General features: G+C 49.3%; 2 protein-coding genes across 9 annotated transcripts in view; one reads left to right on the top strand and one right to left on the bottom strand.

The window, feature by feature from the left end:
• Pds5b (PDS5 cohesin associated factor B) overlaps positions 1-1,325 on the bottom strand; it is a 160,385-nt gene extending 159,060 nt beyond the window's left edge. For all 5 annotated transcript variants that reach the window (XM_028878096.2, XM_028878091.2, XM_037198395.1 and 2 more), the window contains exon 1: positions 1,243-1,325. The gene's annotated coding sequence lies outside the window, so the exon portion shown is untranslated. The remainder of the gene's footprint in view (positions 1-1,242) is intronic.
• Positions 1,326-12,618: 11,293 nt separating this feature from the next.
• The window catches only part of N4bp2l2 (NEDD4 binding protein 2 like 2), a 67,252-nt gene continuing 65,886 nt past the window's right edge, over positions 12,619-13,984 (top strand). For 2 of the 4 annotated variants that reach the window (XM_028878102.2, XM_028878099.2), the window contains exon 1: positions 12,619-12,748. The gene's annotated coding sequence lies outside the window, so the exon portion shown is untranslated. Of the gene's footprint in view, positions 12,749-13,079; positions 13,166-13,984 lie in introns of those variants that run through there. The other 2 variants (XM_028878103.2, XM_028878100.2) reach the window with 2 other exon arrangements.

The following is a 13,984-nucleotide window of genomic DNA, read 5'->3' as shown; positions in this document are numbered from 1 at the left end:
TACCACACAAGTATTCATTTTACTGTCCCGAAACACCCACATCTGACATGACCACTGCACAGCTAAGAGATGAAGCCCGAGTGTGTGCTATTCTACTTGACTTCTAGGAGAGGTAACACAGAAAACTCTTATCTACATGTGTTGAGAACAATGCTTATACTGCCATTCATGATCTCAGTCATGAGTTAGCTACAGTCCACCTCCTACATCTAAACACACACGGCCTGTTAAGGGTTATGAGTGAGGTAGACAGGACTCCCCAACTCTCTCGGGGCCCCAGACCAACCTTCAAAATGAAACACTACATTCAAAGCTTCCACAAGTATTCAACAGAGACACCGCACCTAGGAGCCAGTACTGCCACCCATCAGTTCCTAACACAAGTATCAGAGGAGCCTTCTTTGAGATCAAGAAAGGAGAGGGGGGAGAGACTTAACTCTTGCTCGGGTTCCTGAGGATGGAGCGGGTGGATAACTCTTCCAAACCCCTCCGGAGCTCACACCGGAATAGCATGCAGCTCCGAAGAGCAGGTGCTGAATTTCGGGGTTCAGAGTCAGCCCTGCAAACACCTGTCGGCTGCATGGTCCATGCCTGCTACTACGTGCATAACAGCAGCCTTTAACGTGCAGAGCAAGAAAAAACCGAAACAAAACAAAAAAGCAGACCCACACCACCGCCGCCGCCGCCGCCGCCAGGGCTTCTCCCGGACCGCAAACTTTTCAAGTGTCAGTGGAATAACGGTGCAGAGGCGGGCGGGCGAGCCCGCACCGCTCGCCCTCCGCACCGCCGTGGGGCTGCAGCCGCGCTCGCCCAAGGACTGACTCGCCCGCCCGCCCCGCCGCCCCGCCGCCGCGGGCTCCCCGACTCCCGAGCAGCGCGGCAAGCGAGCGCGCCTCCCCTCGCGCCGGGCCCGCGGGCAGCCGGAAGGGGGAAGCCAGCCGCGCGGGGGCTTCTCGGCGGGGGAGGGGGAGGGGCGCGGCCGCGGCCCCCGCAGAGGTCACTCCGGGGCGGCCGGCGCCAGCGGCGGCCCGAGGCCTCCCCCGCCCCCCCCCGCGGCCCCTCGGCCCCGGCCCCGGCGCCCCCGGCGCCCCCGGCGCCCCCGGCCCCGCGAGGACACCGGGACACGCGAGGCTCGGCGGGCGGCGGCTCCACGCGCGCGCGCGAGCCCCGCTGGAAAATGGAGCGCGGGGCGCCGAGGCGAGGAAGAGGCGCTCCCCTTTCCGTTACCCGAGTCGCCCCTACCTCCGGCTGCCCGGCTCCTACACGCCTCGCGCTCCGCCGCTCTCCGGGATCCGCCGCCCTCGCCGCCGCCGCCGCCGCCGCCGCCGCATCCAATCGCCTCCTCCCCGCCCCCCCCTCCCCTTCCGCAGCCAGTCCAGGCCGTTCCTCCGCCTCGCCGCTTCAAAATGGCGCCAAGAGCTGCTCCGCGGCTGCTCCAATCGAACCGCGGCGGACGGCGCCCGGGGGGCAGGCAGAGCGGCGCGCGGGCCCGCAGCGCCCCCTGCCGGACGGACGGGCGGGCGGGCGGGCGCGCGGCGGCTCCGGCCCGGGCGCGCGCGCATGCGCCCCTTAGCCCGCGCGCCGGGCTCCGCCCCCGGGCCCGCCCCCGCCTCCCCGCCTAGCGGCGCGCACGCGCAGGCTCCGCCCTGCCCGCGCGGCGGCGGGGCGGCCGCAGCCGTCTCCCTAGCAGCAGAGGGATGGGCAGCTGTCAGTGCGTCCTCCGCCGGGACACACACAGCCTCCCGGGCTTTGGCGGGAAATCTGTGGATTGCTGTAGGCCGCTGGCTTTTGCCTTTTTTCTTTCTTCTTTTCTTTTCTTTTTTTTTTTCCGAGACAGGGTTTCTCCGTGCAACAGCCCTCAGCCCTGGCTGTCCTGGAACTCTCTCTGTAGACCAGGCTGGCCTCGAACCCACACAGCTCCACCTGCCTCTGCCTCCCCGAGTGCTGGGATTGAAGGCGTGCGCCGCCACCGCCCCGACTTTTCTTTACTTTTTTTTTTTTGACAGAGTCTCACCAGGCTGGCCCTGAACTCACTCTGTAGACCAGGCTGACGTCAAGTTCAGAGATCCGCCTGCCTCTGCCTCCCTAGTACTGGCGTGTGCCCTATGCCCCGCTTTTTTTCTTTTTTTCCTGGAAAAAAGAAGTTAAAAGTTTTTGTTTGAGAATGGGGTCTCACTATGCAGCCCTGACTGCCCTGGAATTCACTATGTAACCCAGGCTGGCCTCAAGCCTCCTGGCACTACCGCCCGAGTGTTTTAAAGGCGTGTGTCACCACTCCTAGCTTTTTGTTGTTGTTTGGTTAGACAGTCTCACTGTGTAGCCCTGGCTGCTCTGGAACTCCCAGAGCCCCACCTGCCTCTGCCTCCCAAATGCTGGAATTAAAGGTGCGTGCCACCTTGTGTGATATTTTAAACGCTGGGATGCAGCACGGATCTTGTGCTGTATAAACGAAATGAGCATTACTGTCTGCTTGGCTCCTTACTAGGTGGCTGACCTAGGGATCCAGTATTCAACCTGTAACAACAAAGCATCTCATTGCTCACAGAACTCCCCTTATTTGGGGGGGAATGTGATGTGAGGGCCACAAGGATGCCATCCAGAAAATGAGTTTTGTCTTCCCTTGCCACTTCTGGCCTCCCCCTTGCAGCTGTGGCCTGGGTGGGTGTTTCTCTCCCCCTCCACGGCCCTGCCAGAGCTGACGTGCTCTCTTTTTGCTTTGCTAGAGCCCATCCCCGCAATGGGCACGAGCTGCCTGCTATGGAGGGTCTGGTACTAGGACTGTGTTGGAAGGTTTGTTTCGACAATGAACAAAGGGTGAATTAGCAGTGTATGCTAGGATATTTATCATTCGAAACAAAGGATAGGCAACACAGTGTTATAAGCCAAGGTTATTGTGCTAGGAAAGAAGAGCCATAAATCCTGGCAGGCCAGGCACCTTCAGACACTCACACCTATTCATTTCCTCTCGCAGCGGGTCCCCTAGGGCAGCTCTGCTTGTCCTCACCCGCCAGTATTTTGATAGGCAGAACTACAGGCTTCTGCCCATTTTACACATCCACTAAGCCTGGGGAAGTTTCCTATACAACTTCAAAGTTTCCCCTCGAGGACCGAAAAGGAGACCCATGTAAATCTAAAAAAAACTCTGGCTCTTTGACTAGGCATGGTGCCACACACCTTTAATCTCAGCGCTTGGGAGGCAGAGGCAGGTGGATCTCTGTGAGTTCAAGGCCAGCCTGGGCTACACAGGACAGCCAGGATAGCCAGGGCTACATAATGAGACCCTGCCTTAAAAAAAAAAGAAAGAGAGAAAGAAAAGAAAAGAAAATCTAGCTCTTTGTTATTTTCTTTCCTCTCAATTCTGGACCCCCCAAAGACACAAACCAAAGGCCATGCGATGGTGGTTCACGCCTTTAATCCCAGCACTTGGAAGGCAGAGCAGGCGGATCTCTGTGAGTTCGAGGCCAGCCTGGTCTACACAGGACAGCCAGGGCTATATAATGAGACCCTGCCTTAAAAAAAGAAAAGAAAGGAAAAGAAAAGAAAAGAAAATCTAGCTCTTTGTTATTTTCTTTCCTCTCATATCTGGACCCCCCAAAGACACAAACCAAAGGCCGGGCGGTGGTGGCGCACACCTTTAATCCCAGCACTTGGAAGGCAGAGGCAGGTAGATCTCTGTGAGTTCGAGGCCAGCCTGGTCTACAGAGCGAGATCCAGGAAAGGCACCAAAGCTACAAAGAGAAACCCTGTCTCAAAAAAAAAAAAAAAAAAAAGACACAAACCAAATAAGTTTCTTAGGAGCAGCAGAATGAGAGCAAAATGTTGGAACTGCTCACTGCCACGATCCCTGCTGTTTAATACACAAGAGGCGCTAAGCACAGGACAAGTGCTCGGTGAGTAGTCCTGTTTGCGGACTGCTGCATTCCACATGTGCACGGGGCGGGGCCTCCAAAGTTTCAGAGTCACTTGCTGAGGTGCTGCCAGTTTCACCAGGCATGAATCAGTTGTCAACACTGTGCCAAAATACTTGACGAAGAGAGATGGTTTATTTTGGTTCATGACTTCCGAGGTTTCCGTCTATGGTTGGCTGGCTGCTTCTTTCTGAGCCTGGGTGAAGCAGAGCATCATGGTAAAGCAGGTCACCTCCTGGCAGCCAGAAAGCAGCTAGAGAGACATCTCTGAATACAGTTTTCACTTTCAGAGCCTGGCCCCTGTGACTACTTCCTCTGACGACAGTTCCTATCCTAATTTCCACCAGTTCCCAACAATGCCACCAAATGAGTCCAGGGCTGGAGGTCAGGACACAGTGTCAGATCCCCTGGAACGGGAGTCACAGGAAGCTGAAAGTCACCATGTGGGTGCTGGGAACCAAGCCCAAGCCCTCTACAAGAGCAGTAAGTGCTCTTAACCTCTGAGCCATCTCTCCATCCCCACAAAACAAAATATTCTTATCATTTGAGGATTTAAAAATAGCCAACTTGGCCAGCTGGTGGTGGTGCACACCTTTAATTCCAGCACTCGGGAGGCAAAGGCAGGTGGATCTCTGTGAGTTCGAGGGCCAGCCTGGTCTGCAAAGTGAGTTCCAGGGCTACACAAAGAAACCCTTTCTCGAGAAAGAAAAAAAAAAAGTAGCCAACTTGAAATTCATCAGGATAAAATAATTGATGGGATTTAGGAAGCATTCCAAAACTCAGTTGTATTTTCTAGTCCTGGAAGAAGGAATGGTGTAAAAATGCTGGTCTTATACAAACGTGGTGACAACTTTCTTTGATCATGAAAAGCACCCATCCAGCCCCCATCCGTCTTCGTTCATGCTTGCTGCCATAGCTTTGTGCATAAAGCAACACCAACTGACCTACTCAGCTGTGGCTCAGAAGCTCAGCAGGTATCCCCTGAGCTAATTCTGCAGTGTCCACAAGGCCGTGGTCCCTCCTGGAGGCTGGTGGACAGAAAGATGCTAGGTAGATGCCGTTTCTGGCCTATGGATGCTGACTTTCCTGGTTCATGTCTGTTCTCCTCTGTCTTCAAAGTCAATACCGCAGCATCTCTTTAGTTGCCTCTTTTGCCTCATGTCTCTCTCTGGCTCCCTTCTACCAGTCTCACCCACTTTTCAATCCTGATGACTCAGGCTCAGGTGAATAATCCAGAATCATCTCCCTAGTCTAAAATAATCTGATAAGAGAACTTTATTCAATCTTTAACCATGACGTCCCCTCACATATTAAAAGGTTCTACATGAGTATCTTTGGGAGACATTATTCTGCCAATCATGCCTATTTTGGTTATCTAGCTATTTTTGATGAGGTCCAAAATTAAGGTTGGAGAGATTAGGAAGTTGGGAGATACCAGGTCTACCCTAAATAGACCTCCACTGTGCTATTGCATTTTGAATGTAGCCTATACATACTCGAATTGATTTCTCAACAGCAACAGAACATTTGCTACACACCACAAAGCAGGCTGGGCTTTGGGAAACGAGGAGACTGACCTAACTCAAGGCTTGTCCCAAAGGCCAGTCAAATGATCCCTGACGGTCTGCGGCAGGACTTCAATTCCCAGGAGACCATGAAAGCATGCCATACTTCTTATGTGCAGGTCCGAGAAAGTGGGTGTAAACTGCTGGGAGTGGGAGAATGCCAGCTACAGCCTGGAGACTTCTGCAGACTCTGTGTACCTTTTCATCCTGTGATACAAAAACTATTATAACTACAGTGAAAGTAATCCAGAATACAGTGTGTGGAACAGAAAAACAAAGGCCAGGCCTAGACACATAGCTCAGGGGATAACAGCATTGGTTGCTCCTGCTGAGTAGCATTCCCTGCGCCCACACAGCGCTCACAACCATCAGTGACTCCAGTTCCAAGGGATCTGACACCCCCTTCTAGGCTCCTTGAGCACCACGTGCATGGGGTGCCCATACATACATGCCAGCAAAACACAATTTTTTTTAATTGCACTGGAAAGATGGCTCAGTGGTTAAAAGCACTGGCTGCTCTTACAAAGAAAGGACCTGGGTTCCATTCCCAGCACCCACATGGTGGCTCACAGCTGCTTCTAACTCCAGTTGCAGGGGATCTGATGCCCTCTTCTGGTCACTGCAAACACATAAAAGAAAAATAAATAGAACTTTAAAGAAAAAAAAGCAAACCAAGAGAAACGAATAGGTTCTGCCTGTCTCTATAGCCATTTATACTTTACAGATTTTCTTCAATGTCTGGAATATCTCAAATGATTTTAATTCTACATTTTCATTTGCTGCTTTGATTGTATAATCATAACCTCAGGGGGTTCCCTCTCATGAAACACACACACACACACACACACACACACACACACACACACCAAAGACAAGCAAGTGAGAGGTAGAATTGTCTGGAGAAAGAAGTTCAGTGACAGGGAATGGATGGGATGAAAAAGGTTAACGTATGAAACTATGAAGTGAATTTTATTTTATTTTATTTTATGTTAAGGATGTTCTGTTTTTACATGTGTAAGTGTTCACCTGCATGTATGTTCATGTGCCAACTTGGTGCCTGTGAAGGCCAGAAGAGGGTATCAGATCCCTGGAACTGGAGTTACAGATGGTTGTGGTACCTCATGGGCACTGGGAAATGATCCCAGGTCCTCTGGAAAAGCAACCAGTGCTCTTAATCACCTCTCCAGCCCAGAAATAAAAACATAAAAACAATTACCTTTCCTAAAGGAAATAAGAGAGTATTAATTCTGATCCAAACATGAGGACTCATGGCCCAGGATTGCCTCAATCAGGTTGCCTCAATACCACATTTGGGTTTTTGGTTTTGTTTCTAGTTTTGGGGGTTTTGTTTGGTTGGTTTGTTTTTTGTTGTTGTTGTTTTGAGACAGGGTCTTACTATGTAGCGTTGGCTGGCTTGAAACTCACTATGTGGACCAGGCTGGGAACTCATACAGATCCGCCTGCCTCTGCCTCCCAAGTGGTGGGATTAAAGGCGTGTGTACCACCCTGGCCAATAAACACATTTCAGCATAGAAATGGTTACATGCAATTTAGTGTGTGTGTGTGTGTGTGTGTGTGTGTGTGTGTGTGTACTTACCCATGTGTGCATATGGAGGGGAATGTCGGGTGTCTTCACCTATCATTGGTCCACACACATTTTTCTGAGACAAGGTCTCTCACTGGAGTAGAGTTCACTGCTTTGGCTAGACTGACTGGCCAGTGAGCCCACCCACAGGATCCTTGATCCTCTAGTGCCAACGGTACAGAAACATACTGCTATGTCCAGCTCTTACGGTGATGGAAGGGGTGGAACTAAAATTACAGAACACATAAATAAAAGTATTTTTCCAGACATGCATGGGGAACCACAGGAAGGCGGATCACAGCAAAGGTGAAAATCTCTGTTCTAGGTCTCAGATTGCATATGATGCAGTCCTTAGCTCTTTGGCGGTTTGCTGAGTAGCTACATTCCAAAGGTTTTCCTTGATAATTGAAAGGATGTTAGTTTAGAGATAGAGAAAGGCATGAATGGCTGGCTAGGGGAATAAAGAGCCCAGGATGACTTTGGTCTAGATTTGCAGCATTCCGAGTGTGTATCATCACAACATAACGGTCAGTCAATCACCCTTTTAGAATCTCTCCCCTTTTTTAAAACAGAATCTGACTTGGTAGTCCTAGCTGACTTAGAACTTGCTCTGTAGATCAGCCTGGCCTGGAACTCACAGAGACCCTGCCTGCCTCTACCTCTTGAATACTGGGATTAAGGGAGGGGTGTCACCATACCCAACCCCCTTTTAGAATCTTTAACATAGTCATTGTTCGTTGTTTTTTTCTGGGAACATCGGTTCACAATGTAGATGTGGGTAAGTCAGATGGAGTATATAAAACAAGACAGCCAACAAGGTGAGCACTACCTAAAGTATATTGAATCAAATATGTAGTACATTTAGAACAGTTTCTTAAGTGCTCTGGATTGAGAACCCATCATTTATGAATATAGATTACAGCAACGGAGTCTTCTGAAATATGCTGCAGTAGTTCTGAAAATCTCAGTAATAGATTGTAGAAAATGACACATCAAACTGCTATATATTGTGAATGGTAAGTAATAGGTTGTAGCAGCCAGGATTCTATAGCATCACAGGACTTATATAACGAATGAGTGTGTGTGTGTGTGTGTGTGTGTGTGTGTGTGTGTGTGTGTATAAAGGGGGATTTATTGGAATGACTTACAGGCTGCAGTCCAACTAATCCAACAATGGCTGGCTGTGAACGAAGAGTCCAAGACCCCAGTAGTTGCTCAGCCCCACAAGGCTAGGTGTCTCAGCGGGTCTTCTGTGTATGCTGGAATCCTAGAGAAGTAGGCTCCAGTGCCAGTGAAGGAACGGATGGGCTGGCAAGGTGAGGGCAAGCAGAAGAGCAAACCTCTCTTTCTTCTGGCTTCGGTTTGCAGCAGAAGGTACAGCCCAGATCAAAGGTGTGTCTTCCCATTTCAAGATTTGGACTAAAGGCATGTGTCTTCCCTCCTCAAGATTCAAATTAAAGGCCTGTGTCTTCCTGCCTCAAGATCCAGATCAAAGGTCCAGACTAGAAGTGGATTCACCCACTTCAAACTAAGCAGAAAATCTCTCATATGTGTGCCCCCCAAAAAGAAAGAGAGAAAGAGAGAGAGATGTGGGGGACCAGCCCCCACCTTTTACAGGGTTCCTATGAGGAGGAGAGAGGAATAGGAATGTAGAATAATAGGCCTGGCTGACAAGAGGAAAGACAGAAACACAAGATAGCTTTGGGAGGATCTGGATCAATATCCATCAGCCCAGAATGTTATTCAAAAGGGCTTTTTTATTTTTTATTTTTATGCTGAATGCTGTTTATTGAAGGAGGGAGGAGGTCTTAAATACAGGCTTACAGCACAATGGGAGAACCCCGGAGGGCAGAAGTTCGCTACTGATGTTTTACAATCTTGCATCTAAGCTGTTAACGCCCATTATGCAGGATACACAGACAAGGAACTTCCCTTAAGCATTCAGGAGTGTTGAACCTGGTAGGGAATTAGCATAGGGAGGATATCAAGGTCAAGGTCAGCAAGCAAGGCAAGTTACCCAAAATGGGGGCCAGGACCCTACAGGTCCCCCTTTTACTAAAAAATGAGCTTCTAACTTGGGTTGCATGGGATGTCAGCAGGTCACCTTAACCCATCATGGAGATGCCTGCCCAGGCCACACAGGTGCTCTGTCTTAGGTTGGTGACTGCCCCTCAGGCATTACCCGTCTCTGAATACTCATTATCATGCAGGCTCAATCGTGTGTGAGTTGCAGAGTTAACTGCTGCCAATGATCTCAAAGTGGCACTGGGCTTACAATCTGTGTGTTCGACACAGAAAAGACCAACAGAGGTCCTATCCCCCTCAAAACCAGTAGGCTAAAGGCAACTGAGCCATTCCCTTCCTTAATGAGCCTTACTGCAAATTGGAGTCCGTGTAAGATGGTATCCAAAAGGGCTTTTCATAACAATGCCAAGGGGTGAGGTAAAAGACCTCCCCCTGCTAGATATAGCCAAGTGCAGACCCTACCAAACACCTGGTACTCAGGCCCGTGGTCCAACCATCCTCTTATGCAGTCCTGCTGGGTAAAGCAAGCTCAGATCTCACTAGGAAACCTCCGTGGGCTCCAACAGAGAGAAAGAAAGGAAGAAAAGATAGCCATCATAGATGTGATCTCTGACAATTACACCAGAAGCTTTGTTTACAAGGGCGTTTTTATTCAGAGGATGCTCTCAGCTCCCGGTGCTCTACAGTAAGCACAAACTGGAGGGGGTAGCACATACACTTTTATGAATATCAAATATGTTACAAGATGCCAGTGGGGAGTGGAATGGGTGGCTCCGTAGTAGAGGCCTTGCCTGCCATACTTGAGGTCCTAGGTTCAAGTCTCAGCACTGAAGAAAAAAAAGTCAGTGACTGTTAAAGGAGTTATGAACAGTCTGGCATGCTTCCAGCTGCTGCAGGATGATGGGATGTAGGGGAGTGTTAGGGGTACAGAGGTATCAATGTGCCGAAAAAAACAATAGGTTTGGTGTTGCCTTCTAGAAAATGCCACCAGATTCTTCACAACCGAAGGTAGAAATAGGGATTAAACACAAGCAGGGCAAGGACACTGGTTGCGGCTTTGCGTTGCTTCATGAAGTCCATGAGTTTTCTCTCCTTCAGATAATGGCCTTTCTCTGCCGCCCCCACCCCTTCACTCTGACCTGTCTATAGCATCATCACTCTCAACAAGTGTCAACTGTCACTGGCCCCTCACTTAAGTCCCCTTCTGAGGCTCTTTATGACACTTGCCTCTTGAGACTTCACTCTGCTTGGGGGACTCTTTGGATCCTCTCATCTCTGGGCAGAGAGATGTTGTCCAGATGTGTGCCCCCCACTTCATGTGCAAAACTTAATCACCAGCTGATAATACTAAAGGTGATGAACTTTATTGTAGAATGAGTGATATCACCTGAATGAGTGATAACTACAATAAAGCGCCAGAAGCTGTGATAGGAATCTGAATGAGGTGGCAACATCTGTAATCCTGGCAGTCCTACAACAAGATGGACCATTCAGACAGGAGAATGAGCCAGAAGCTTACAGGCCAGCCAGCCTAGAACACATAGTGGAACAGTGAAACAAGAGAAATCCTGCATCAGAGCAAGGTGGAAGGAGAGAACCAACTCCTGAAAAGTTGTCCTCTGACCTTTACACAAGTGCCATGAAATGTACACACACACACACACACACACACACACACACACACACACATACACACACACATACACACACACATACACACACACATAAACACACATACACACACATACACACACACACTCACACACACACTCACACACACACACATACACATACACATACACACACACACACACACACACACACACACACACACACACTGAATTTAAGAGAGGGTGCTGCTGTCTTCTCAGTCTGTCATGTGAAGAGACACACCTAGAATATGCAGTCTATGTTCCAGAAGATGCCCTCACTAAACAACAAATCCACTGACTTACCTTGGACTTTCTACCCTCCCCCCACCAGAAGTATGGAAATAAAAAAGAAACCTAAATGGACTAACACAAGAAGAACATGCAAGCTTTACCTTTGAAATTTTACTTGGGATGGCAGGATGGCCCAGTGAATAAAGACGCTTGCTGCTAAGCCGGACAACCTGAGTTCAATCCCCAGGACCCACATATGTGACTGAATACTGATCTGGAGGTACGGCAGTAGAAAACTGCCAGGGCACATGTACAAGGTACTGGGTTCAACCCCTAGCAACACAGAAGAGAGAGAGAGAGAGAGAGAGAGAGAGAGAGAGAGAGAGAGAGAGAGAGAGAGAGAATTTCTTCTATTTAACCTTTCATCCCATCTCTAAATCCAAACAAAGAGTACACTATGAAGATGTAAAGTATTACAATGATAACATATCACCATGAATGATGTTGAAAAAAAAATAGACCATATTTTTTAGGGTGGGTATGGTGATGCAGACCAGTAATCCCAGCAAGAGAATCATAAATTCCATGAGTCTCCTTGCTCACAGGGAGTTTGAAGTTAGCCTGGGCTCTATGAGATCCTGCTGCCTCTTCTTGCTTCCCTGGGCACCAGACATGCACATTGTGCGCATATATTCATGCAGGTAAAACAGTCACACGTGTAAAATAAAATATGTGCTTACTAGAGTAAAAAAAAAAAAGAAAAAAGATGCATAACCTGAAGTTAAACACGAGGAAACAAAGGCTGCGGTGAAAATTTCAGGAAGACTCAGCATGGGGAAAGATAGATCGTGAGCCCTCTGGGTCACAACGGTGTTAAGTATTCTGATGTAAACATCCTACTTTGTGCTTTTTAACTATTATACTTATAAATTAAGACATTATTGTGCTGTCGTCAAGAATTATTCAAATATGAAGAGACTGCCGATTTCCTTGTAGAGACTCAAATGAAACATGGGGGGGGGCGATGGAGAGGGGCAGGCTAACCGTAGTGGGGAAAAGAAAGAAAAAAAAAAAAGGCCGATAATTGAAACTAGTCATTGTTTGGTTTATATTTATTTTTAATCCAACACACATTTATATAACAGTTTTTTTCTTACATGACAGTAAGATGCTTTATAATTTTCCCCGTAAGCGTCACCTCTCTGTTACAGGGTTCTGCGGTGCAGGCTCTCTATCCTTCCACAGAAGTTCAGGGGCTTAAAATTATACTTGGTAGCGTTTCTCAGAAACCACAGCAACCCAACTCTGCTATACAAAATGTTTTTTCCTTTGAAATGTAGGTTGATCCTTCTGTCCCCTAAAAGGAACCAGAAAACCGTTCACTCTCTGCGAGGGGCTTAAGCATCCACCTGGAGGCGCCAAACACTCTTTTCTTTCGGGGGAGAACGCCAGAGACGGTCGCCTTTTTGGTCAAAGTTAGTGTTTCTTTAAATAACTTCCCCACTCCAGGGAGGGGACCAAGCCTGCACCTACGTTGGTTGCCAAATCAGCGCATACGTCACGCAAGGGACTCTGGAAGACCGAGTCTTGGTGCCCCGAGGTAAACTAGCATGGCGGGGAACGCTGGACTTCAATTCCCACAATGCCCGGCGCAAGCCCGCGGCTCTGCATGGGAAATCCGAGCGGCGGCGGCCATCTTGCGTATGGAGCTGCTCCCGCCCCGCGCGTCTCTCCCGCTGGGCTTTGTAGCTTCCTCTCGGACGGTCTTTCGCGCTCTCGGAGGTTCGTGTCTTTGCGGGAGTCTTGTTTTGTCTGTTTTGTCTCGGGGTGGGTGGGTGGAAGTACACGCAGAGCTGCGGGGGAGCGGACGCCCCGGTGGGGCTGGGGGAGGTGCTTCCGGTTCCGTCTGCGGCGAACGGCTCGAGTTTTCACCCGCGGCTGGGCACGACCCCTTGGTTCAACTGTGAGCGTGGGAGCCCGACGAGAGCCTTCCCCGCCTCGGAGGCCCCCGCAGGTTCTAGACGGGACCTTGTCGTTTTCCTTAAGGACGGCGAAGCTGGGGCGCCTCAGGCCGGGCCGCTTGCCCGGCGGCCCGGAGGCGTTGAGGCCCAGCCAGGAGGCTGGCGGTGCCCGTGCACCCTCCGCTCTGCCTCGGCGATCTCTGGTGTTTGAGTGGGGAGCCGGGAACATGTGACTGAGGTGGGGGCTGTTTCCGGGAGAATGGCTCCCTCCACGGTTGGACTCCGCTAATGGCCTGCCTGCTTTGGTGGGGTTTGGGGTTTTGGGTCCAAGAGCGGGCCGAAGGAAGTACGGGATTCTTGATTTCTTAAGGGTTCAAAAAAACGTAAAAGAGACGCGAAGGTGTCTTTTGTTTTGTTCTGTAGACATAATCTCACTCTGTAAATCAGGATGCTCTGGAACCCAGCTGTGTAGTCAGCCCATACTGGCCTGAAATCGCCTATTGATAGGATTACAGGGTTGAGCCGCTGCCTGCCAAGAGAAATGTAGCTTTCATTAATTTATTGACGGGTCTTGTGTACTGCAGACTGACCTAGAACTTAACTATGTAGTCCAGGCTGGTCTTGAACTTCAGATCTTCCTTCTCCTCCATCTGCCAAATGCTAGCATTGCAGTTATACACCAACCTGCCTGCAAAGTTTATTTTTAAGTTAGAGAAACTGCTAGAAAAGGTGAATGCTTTGAGTTTTCTGATTATTTTTCCTCAGCATAATTTGTATCCTCAAACTCTTATTCTTTTTTTTCTTTTAAATTATTGCACTCAATTTGGAACTGCTTTATACAACTTGGAGGGAAAAGGTCCACAAAAACTGTGATTTAGTTCATCTCGTGTCGATGCTAAAGACAGGTGATGGAAGTATGGAAACTGAAGGCTGCATTCCAAAAGACACAGTGATTTTAAACAGGAAGGGATTCATGATACAGTGTACTTTAGCCAGTTTAGAAACAAATGCCAGTGATGTATCTGTACACACACATGTAGGACTCAAGTTTCCAAAC

Source organism: Peromyscus leucopus, chromosome 23, assembly GCF_004664715.2.
Source record: "Peromyscus leucopus breed LL Stock chromosome 23, UCI_PerLeu_2.1, whole genome shotgun sequence".
NCBI lineage: Eukaryota > Metazoa > Chordata > Mammalia > Rodentia > Cricetidae > Peromyscus > Peromyscus leucopus.
Note: the sequence above shows the minus strand (reverse complement) of the source record. Positions and strands in the feature narration are given on the sequence as shown.